Raw genomic sequence first — 10,407 nt, 5'->3', positions numbered from 1 at the left:
CGGGCATCAGCTAGTCCTCAATAATGGAAAAATCGTCAGCAGAGTCAAACAAAGTGATAAAGTACATAATAATTATTTATTTCACGCACATAAGGCTGGACTAATTTGATACAAACTTAATTAAAAGTAAAATCCGTAGTATCTCTCCCACAGTGCTCTATTATAAAGTTTGAAATACTGAAATCCAATTTCACAGTAATAATTGAATGGAATTTTATAGAATACTTATACCCTGGTGGGAAGTTTTAATTTATTCGATCAATTGGTTAAAATTCTGCGAGAAAAATCGTTATGTGTCTAGTACTGGACGTTATATAGTATACCTAAAACATGCAGGCAATGTATAAAATACTAGATGATCGCCGCGACTTCGTCCGCATGGATTTACTTACGTAAACTTATAACTAAAGCTACGAGGGTTTCAAACGCGCCCAGGCTGAGAAGAGCCCACAACAAAGTAAGCCACTTTTAAGTAGTACTTTACGTACTTTAAGTTACGTTTTTTAAGTACTTTAAAGGATCATTTTATCAATCATTACATTTTATCAAGATAATAAAAAAATTGCAGCAAACTTCTGTTTAAGCCACGAAGTACTTTACCGGTTTTACCTGTAAAAATGTTCTGAGTAAAGCCAAGTTTAAAAACTTAATCTGCCACAACTTTTAAAATATCTCAATGCTTGAGCACTTTCCAAGATTAAGTTGTAAGTCAGGCTGTAGGTCACCCATTATATCTACTCATAAAATGAAAACTTATACCAATGTTTTCAATTCCGACTATTATTTTGTCGACCTCCTGACGGAGTGGTGGAGGTCCCGGGTTCGATTCCCGGCAGGGTTTGGAATTTTATAATTTCTAAATCACTGGTCAGGTCTGGTGGGAGGCTTCGGCCGTGGCTAGTTACCACCCTACCGGCAAAGCCGTGCCAGCAAGCGATTTAGCGTTCCAGCATGATGCCGTATAGAAACCAAAGGGGGTATTCGCGATCCGTTGCACAGTATTATCTAATTTTATAGTATGTTCTGCATTAACCATGGGTATGGTATGGGTTTAATAAATCTGGCATAACCCTTCCAGGTTAGCCCACTTCCACTATAAAATAAAATTTATTTTAAATTAAAACTTTAAATATATTAAATTATAACTTAAATAAATTGAAACTAAAATCTCATCGAGACTACCGCAGCGAAGTTTGAATAAATAAATACATACAAAATTATTATTGCAATCCTATAGGCTTCGTCACTTTTTTAACCCCCGACCCAAAAAGAGGGGTGTTTTAAGTTTGACGTGTGTATCTGTGAATCTGTCTGTGGCATCGTAGCGCCTAAACAAATGAACCGATTTTAGTTTAGTTTTTTTGTTTGAAATGTGGCTTTTGGTGGGGGTGTTCTTAGCTATAATCCAAAAAAATTCAGCCGTTTGAAAGTCATCAGCTCTTTTCTAGTTACTGTAACCTTCACTTGTCGGGGGTGTTATACATTTTTAATTTACACTTGTTTCAATATGGATGAGATAGCAGTCAAGGGCTTTATTAAAAAAAAAACTTTGAAACAGTATTTTTTAATAAACACGTCGTTCCTTTGATTCTTTAGAGCGAAACTAAATAAAAAGCATAAAAACGATAGAAAAAGGTTCCTCTCGATCAGAGAAACTTTTTATTCTGTCCAGCAGACATGAATAGGACCTTTGATGCTTTTCTTGAACGAACGTGCGGAGTGTTTGATTCAGAGGTTTTGTCGCAGATCTCAGATGCTTTTGATCCTTTTTCCCGGATGACCAGTTGATTACTTCCCATTTGCCCTGTCAAATTGTGGATTGTTGAATGTACCCCGACTCTCTTTAAGAGGTTCGATATCGGTTGGGTCATTGGTTTGACTTTTACACGATCGGCCAAAAAAAGAGTGTAAAGTTGATTTCAAACTACGGAAATATAATATAATATATAAATATCGCTCACCCTACTTTTAATGTCACTGTTCACACTTAGCTGTAATATAATATTACATCTAAGTGTGAACCAGTGGGTTGGTTTCTTTGTTCCAACATAATTTGGATGTTTGGGGTATCATTAGAATCCTTACATCATTTCATTACTGACACGGGCTATAATTTTTTGACAAAATAACAATGCGGCAGAGTTGTCGTGTTGCCTTCTGCGGTGTTCTTACTAGATTACAATATGGGGTTATTCAAGGGGCTGGCGCTGCAAATGTTCATGGCAGCGGGGGACCCAACTGCTCGTTTGCTCCCTATTTGTACATAAAATTTGTATTCATAAATTAATAATCTAGTAGGTCTGTAACTATTTACATTGTAAGTAGTTTTGCTTCGTTCATTATTCTAACCAGGAAGTAATCACGTGGAGTTTCTGCTGAGAATGCAATCTAACTTCAGCAAACACTTAGGAGTCTTATAAAAACTTGTTGCATTGCTGTTGGAACAAAGTTAGAACCCGCATACAAAATTACAAAGTTCTAAACAGTAACCTAAAGATATTTAAATATATTAATAGTTATAATGTAATGCGTCGAAATAATTATATTCACTGAGACAAATGTGAGTGTCAGTTGATAGTGTTGCATAGTGGTTAAGATGCTTTAAACCTATCTACCTGCCTGCCTACCTACTACCTACCTTTAGAGACCTCCTATTCAGGAAATCAGGGCACGCACCTCTAACTTTTCGGAGAACCACCCGCCCTTCCACTACTAAACCTAAAGGAAAAGCAATTAGCACCACCACGTGCCACCACTACGCCACCACGGAAAACACACTCAACATAGGTTTCACTCTAATCAGGAGCATACTCAAGAGATGCAGATTCCATAATTCACAAGTGCAAAGCGAATTAAAAGTGTTTGTTCCTTGGACGTCCGCAAACTATTTTTTTTAACTGGCTCTACGGCTCTGAGTTCTAGCCCTTTTTATCTTTTCCGCAAATTAACGTCTGTATCTATTCAAGAGTAAAATAATGATAGAGTTAAACATATTATGTACTAGCTGTGCCCGCGACTTCGTTCGCGTGGAATAGTGACCGCTTTATATAGCCACGGACGCTCAGGCGCGAGGCGTGTAGTAAGTACTCTGTACGTTAAAAATGTTCGCCGTGATTCTTTAAATTGACATAACTTTTTTATTTATGAACCGATTGACATGAAATAAACACTAAATGTTAAGTGAAGCTTACTACAATATACTAGTGAAAACCGAATCTAAATCGAATAAGCCGTTTCTGATATTAGCGTGCACAAACACACAGACAAACAGACAAACAGACAAAAAAAAAGTGTTCATAAATTAATTTATATTCATTAATAAAAAAAAAATGAATTACAATTTCGGGTTCGGCATCGATATAATAACAACCCCTGCTACTTTTTTTTTATATATTTCCATTGTACAGACACCACTTTTCTACAATTTTATTATATGTATAGATATAGATTTACCTACTTCCGAATGCGTATTAGAACCACAGAAAACTATTAGTTTCTATCGGTGGAGTTCGGAGAACAATCGACATCAAATTAAACTACCCCTCAGCTGCACTCCGGACTTACATTTCATTTAGCACTTGGGCGCTTCAATTTTCTCGCCATGTAGGTATGTGCGAGGAAAAATGAAATACAGCTCTATTAGTGTTTTTAACCCCCGACCCAAAAAGAGGGGTGTTATAAGTTCGACGTGTTCGATCTGTGTATCTGTGTATCTGTCTGTGGCATCGTAGCTCCTAAACTAATGAACCGATTTTAACTTAGTATTTTTTGTTCTTAGCTATAATCCAGGAAAATCGGTTCAGCCGTTTGAAAGTTATCAGCTCTTTTCTAGTTACTGTAACCTTCACTTGTCGGGGGTGTTATAAATCTTTAATTTACACTTTTTAATTTGTTTTAGTTAATTTTAAGAGAAAAATCCGACAACTGAATTGTCATTACATAAAAAAAAACTTGCACGGAACTCTTCATGTGTGAGGCAGACTCGCACTTGACCGGTTTTTGAAAGTTATGTCAAATAAAAATTTGACATGCAATAACAAACAAAATGAAATACAAGCCACTTTATTCCTTATTTCATCGGGTGAAAGTCGATTTCAATTTAATCGTATATCTTAAAAAGCGAAATATTATACGACTACGTAAAATGGGTACATTTTTAAAGCAACGAGATGTTAGAAATAGATATTTCGTTTTGGTCGTGTTAAACTATGAGTGAATACTTTGTGAGTCATTCAGATAATTCTTGATTTAGTGATGTTCGGTTAAAAATATTTCATGGAACCTATAATTAACATAACATTGATGTTACTTTTGAAGAGATATTAGCTGCCTTATTGGATTTATATTATTATAGAAATTGGGTTTTAGAATGGCACAAATAAACGGTAATTTATGAATAAAAGTTTAAAAAGCGTGAAATAAAAATTAAATTAAAAATTTAAAAAACCCCCGACACATAAACCTCTAAAAAGTAAAAAAATAATAGGTAAGTATGTATGGGCCCTTTAAGAATAGTATAAATAGTAAAGTTTTTATCCAAGCGCTCGTTGCGTCGGGGGACCGCTAAAATTAACAAAAACTATTCTTCCTACAACAGATGACTTTCATAGTTTATGATAGGTAGACTACCTCTTAACAAAGAAAAAACGATTTGTTTAAAATTTAAGCGTTAAGAAATTTCTTCCCTGTGCTATTGTTTTATCGTTTTTTTAGCTAATATTCAACTTATTTTAATGTTTTGTACGTCATTAGATAGCTGAAAATCTGTAGAAGCTTTGCGAATAATTTGCAAGCCAAAAATTTCTGTAACTTAAAAAAAAAATAGCATTTTTGGCAAAGTAACCCAATAGAAGTTATGAAACTGGTACAGTCTTGGATCCCTAACCGGGGAACCTACAAAGATTATTTTTATTTTAGTATTCACAATTATTAATTGAGATGTCTAGTACCTAAAAATTAAATAAAAAGTCGGAAATATGCCTCACTTTTTTTAAAAGAAACAAATACGTATTTTTCTGAAAACGATCAATAACTCAAAAAAGGGCGGTTTTTGCCCATAAGTGTTTAGGGGTCATTTGTAGCATTTGACCTCCTCTACAACTTCTCAAAGAGAAGGTAGCGTTTTTCTGGACTTCGTGGATAAATATCGCACATATGGATAAAAAAATACTAAAAATTATTTCCCCGCTTCAAAACGTTTCTGATTTTAAATAATGTATAAAAAACAAGAATTTAAAAAAAAAACATCAAAATCGGAGCTGTTTCTGAGGACTTCCTAAGATTGGCTATTTTACGGCTTTATTTACTCCACTATATTACTTCCCTATTACTAAATTCGGCAAAAATCATAATGAACCGGGGATCTTTTTTATAACAAGCTTCGCTATGTTAGCCAAAATATTCCCTGTTGTTATTAGAACGTCCAATTTTCCTGTTTCATGCAGTAATTGGGGAGAGTCGGTAAATAGGCAATTAATTTTTCGCCGATAGGCAGCGCCTAGAGAGAATGAAATGTCGGAAACAGAATTTAGTTGACTGTACTGTGAAACTACTGTGCAATCAATCAGGGTAATTGTGTTTTGAATAGATTTCATCATCATCTGAACAAATACTCAGGGGTATCATCAATGCACCCTAGTACCCTAAGTATGTCAGAAATGAAGATATTCATCGCGGTCTGTAAAAGGACTTCGTCCACACAGTCACAGTCATTGGTGTACTGCTTTAGGCATAGAAATACTAAGTACAATTATTTGATTAATTAAACTCAATTTTATTAGGTCGCGTCGCATTTTAAAAACATATTGTTTACATTTATTTAAGCACAGAAAGATTACAAAAAAACCGGCCAAGTGCGAGTTAGACTCGCGCACTGAGAATTCTGTACTCGGATATTTTTTCCAACATTTTGCACGAAAACTATTATGCATAAAAATAAGTAAAAATCAGTTTTAGGATGTACAAGTAAAGCCCTTTCATATGATACCCCATTTGGTATAGTTATCTTACTTTGTATGTTTAAACACATTTTAATTTTTTTTTAATGATGACAAATTCACGGTTTTCGTACCTGCCAAAGTGCCTTTCGTACTACTTCTTCCTTTACTAGTCCTTAGGTAAGGTACTTTCGTACCAAGACCTACCAACCTGCCAAATTTCATGACTTAGGTCAACGGCAAGTACCTATATAGGTTTTCTTGACAGGCACGACGGACGGACGGACGGACAGACAGACAGACAGACAACAAAGTGATCCTATAAGGGTTCCGTTTTTCCTTTTAAGGTCCGGACCCCTAAAAACTGTCGAATTATGCAAAATCTTTATCATGAAGTCCTCTATTTTAAGCTCACTATTTATTCAAGTTCTTTGCAAACGGAGCAGATTGGAAGGCTATAAGCTTCGATCTCCATTTCGGCGCTTTGCGGCATCGCCAATGTTTGCGCAATCACACGAGCAAATATTCGCAGTATTTATGTCGGCGCCTGTCCTACAGACTGCTAGATTGAAATTTCCGTGATTTTTTAGTCTAGTAGTATTAAATCAGAGGCTTTACAGTCGGCTAACTTTTGCTATTGAAGGTGGACGTTACACCTTTAACAGCAAAATATAGCGCACTGTATAAGATAGGTAGGTATAATTCGATTTTCTTTTCGGGGAGGTTTGTACAAATCATGTTGTATGAAGTAGCCACAATTAATATTACATCAAGTTGTAAGCAAAAACGAATTGCAGCTTGTAACATTTTTGTTATTCGGAATATCCTGCCTTGTGTATTAGATACTAGAGGATGCCCGCGACTTCGTCCGCGTGGATTTAGATTTCTATAGATCCCGTGGAAACTGTTTGATTTTCCGGGATAAAAAGTTGCTTATTTCGATTACAGAGACGCAAGCTACTTCGGTACCAAATTTCATACAAATCGGTTAAGCGGATGGGTTTTTAGGAAGTAGAATATGTCCGTCCCCGGGATATAAGCTAATCCTGTACCAAATTTCGTCAGAATCGGTTTTAACCGATTACAACAGTTTACTGTTGGGCCGTGAAAAGGTAGCAGACAGACAGACAGACAGACTTTCGCCTTTATAATACATATTAGTATGGATTTTGTACTAACCACATGGAGATCATTGACCTAAACTTGGTCGAGGGAACATGAGCATTTTTGGGAACACAGATCCGATTAAATTCCGGATAAAAGTAATAATGAATTTTAGCTTTAAAATATCGCCCATTTCGTTATTTTGATCGAACAATTGATATTTGTTTTTATTTCAGCCCCGTGCTTTAGCGGGCAAATTAAATTCTCACATGACTGGCTGCATGTGTGCTCGGTTTTGGACCGCCATTTACATTATACCATTGTTATTATTCAACTATAGTTTATAGTCATTTAAATTACGTTTTTAGGGTTCCGTACCGAAAAAGGAAAAATGGAACCCTTATAGGATCACTTTGCTGTCTGTCTGTTTGTCCGTCCGTCCGTCCGTCGTGCCTGTCAAAAAACCTATAGGGTACTTCCCGTTGACCAAGAATCATGAAATTGGCAGGTAGGTAGCTCTTATAGCACAAGTACAGGAATAAATCTAAAAACCGCGAATTTGTGGTTACATCATTAAAAAAAAATTAAAATGTGTTTAAATTTTCAAAGTAAGATAACTATACCAAGTGGGGTATCATATGAAAGTGCTTGTCTGTACATTCTAATACAGATTTTTATTTATTTTTTTGCATAATAGTTTTTGATTTATCGTGCAAAATGTTGGAAAAAATACACGAGTACGGAGCCCTCAGTGCGCGAGTCATAGTAATCCTATACGGGTTCCGTTTTTCATTTTGAGGCACGGAACCCTAAAAACAGTTGCAAACTGATTATAGTTGAAGTCTTCAGGCAAGGAGGAATTTTAAATTGTCAAGGCATAACTCAATAACCTGTAAATATTTTTGACTATCGATACTTTATCCGCGTGAATTTAGCATTTAACAAAACTAACCTATGTCACTCTCAAAATATTGAACTAAATCTATGCAAAATCACGTCAATCTTGTGCTTCTTTGCAACGTAATTGAAGGACAAACTAATAAACCAACAAACACACTATAATATAGATAGTGATTTTTCTATTTTATTTTCCATGACAAGGAATATCTATCTATAAAACATCCGTAGAGGTATTTTTCCAACAAGGCAACGTGCGACAAACGAAATGGTACCTGTGTTTGATAACATTTTTTTTTCTTTATCACAATTTTTTGATTGGGAGCCTAGTTTTTATTCATTTTGTGGTATTTTTCACGTATGTACTTTCTCCTTTTTCCAAAAACTATTCCAAACATAGATAGGGAAATATTTCTATAGGTTGCATGGATTTGATTAGAAAAATTCCTGCTTTATTTTATGATCTGTAACAGAAACATTACTTAGTCTACCATCTAAGCACGAAAGCATAACATCACATATTTCTACAATCGCAATAATTAGTTATGATAGACTGAATTCTTATTATATTTTCATGGTTGAGCGTCTAGTTCTTAACTCACAACCCATACGTTCTAGATGACTCGAAGTCAGTTCTCTGTTTTGGTTCGCAGAAGAAGTTTTCCCAGTTTTCGTAACAAAAAATATGTTTTTTTTTATTTTTTACATCCGTGTCCCGGCCACAATAACGGCAAATAACGCGAGGTTCAACGGCGTTTTCCATTAAACGTAGATGTAGCTACGATCACCGTTGAACGGCATTCACAATGCCGTTGGGCGTTAGACGATTTTAACCCCAATTCAATTATTGGCATTCATGACTGTGTGGCCACTGAGTTTAAAGCCGGCTCTACACTCGCACGTTAAGTCGCACCGTTATTTCACGCCGTGAATGTATGCCGCGATCCACGCGTGAACTGTGTCCCTTCACACTCGCAAATCTTCACAGTCTTGTTCGTGACTATGGACGAAACCCTTAGTCGCGGACCAAAAACCGACACTGATCGCGGAAAGGCGCGAAGCGCGAACGCGAAGTCGTGAACAACATCTACACTCGTGATTCGCAGTTGTCGCGGGCTTTCGCGGCCGTTTGCGCCGCGAGTGTAGAGCCCACTTAACGCGTTGATTATCGTGATAAGTGGACTCTAGTGTGTAGAGCCAGCTTAAAACTTTACAGCTAAAACAAAAAAAATCTCCGATATAAATGGCAAAAGATGCTAAGCCAACCATAATGTTATCTAGCATCACACTAATATTATAAAGGCGAAAGTTTGTATGTGTGTGTGTGTGTGTTTGTGTGTGTGTGTGTGTGTGTGTGTATGTTTGTTACTCCTTCGCGCAAAAACTACTGGACGGATTGGGCTGAAATTTAGAATGGAGATAGATTATACCCTGGATTAGCACATAGGCTACTTTTTATCCCGGAAAATCAAAGAGTTCCCACGGGAATTTTAAAAACCTACATCCACGCGAACGAAGTTGCGGGTTTCAGCTAGTCAATCTATAACTTATCGTAATCTGGCACTGCATTTTACAGTGCTCGCCATCAAGCCACTCTGTCGTTTGACGCCGGCTGCTTACTTCATTTATGACCTGGATTTTCCGTAAAGTTCAAAGAGTGAATAGCTCCGATACAAAACGGCAAAGGGCGCCAAACCCATCGCCAGTTATCTGGCACTCGTTTCACAGCGCTCGCCATCCCGCGCACTCCGGTTAACGATATTATTCTTTTGACCCCAATGCCACAGAGTAACTCGGCGTTTAAAGGTGTCAGTTAAAAGGTTTTTGTTCGGTCAACATTGAAATTTCTTTCTCAAATATTGTGAGACGAGAATTAGGTAAATATCCTGAATAGTGGACGATTTTTAGGCTTGTTATCTTAATATGTATTATGCAACATAATTTAATTGGGATTTAATTATACAATGCATTATACGGCTGACTTATAAATATGCTTTTTATGGTAACTTTTTATTTATACTATAAAATAATTATATCTTATTTACTTATACTAAAATAATGATAATATTTATATACATTATACTTATATAGTAAAAATATCATTAATGTAATATAGTGCACGCAAAACAAGTACTTATTTAGTCATAGACATTTTTATATTTGCCCGTATAAACGTTGCTTCCCTGACTGCAGCTCTAATATGATTAAAGTCCTTTTAATAACATAAAGAGTGACTACAGAATGTCCTATTTAACAAGTGTAAATTAAAAATTTATAACACCCCCGACAAGTGAAGGTTACAGTAACTAGAAAAGAGCTGATAACTTTCAAACAGCTGAACCGATTTTCTTGGATTATAGCTAAGAACACTCTCGATCAAGCCACCTTTCAAACAAAAAAAACTAAATTAAAATCGTTTCATTAGTTCAGGAGCTATGATGCCACAGATAGATACACAGATACACATGTC

The sequence above is a fragment of the Maniola jurtina genome, chromosome 18 (assembly GCF_905333055.1).
Source record: "Maniola jurtina chromosome 18, ilManJurt1.1, whole genome shotgun sequence".
Classification (NCBI taxonomy): Eukaryota; Metazoa; Arthropoda; class Insecta; order Lepidoptera; family Nymphalidae; genus Maniola; species Maniola jurtina.
This window is presented reverse-complemented; position numbering follows the sequence as displayed.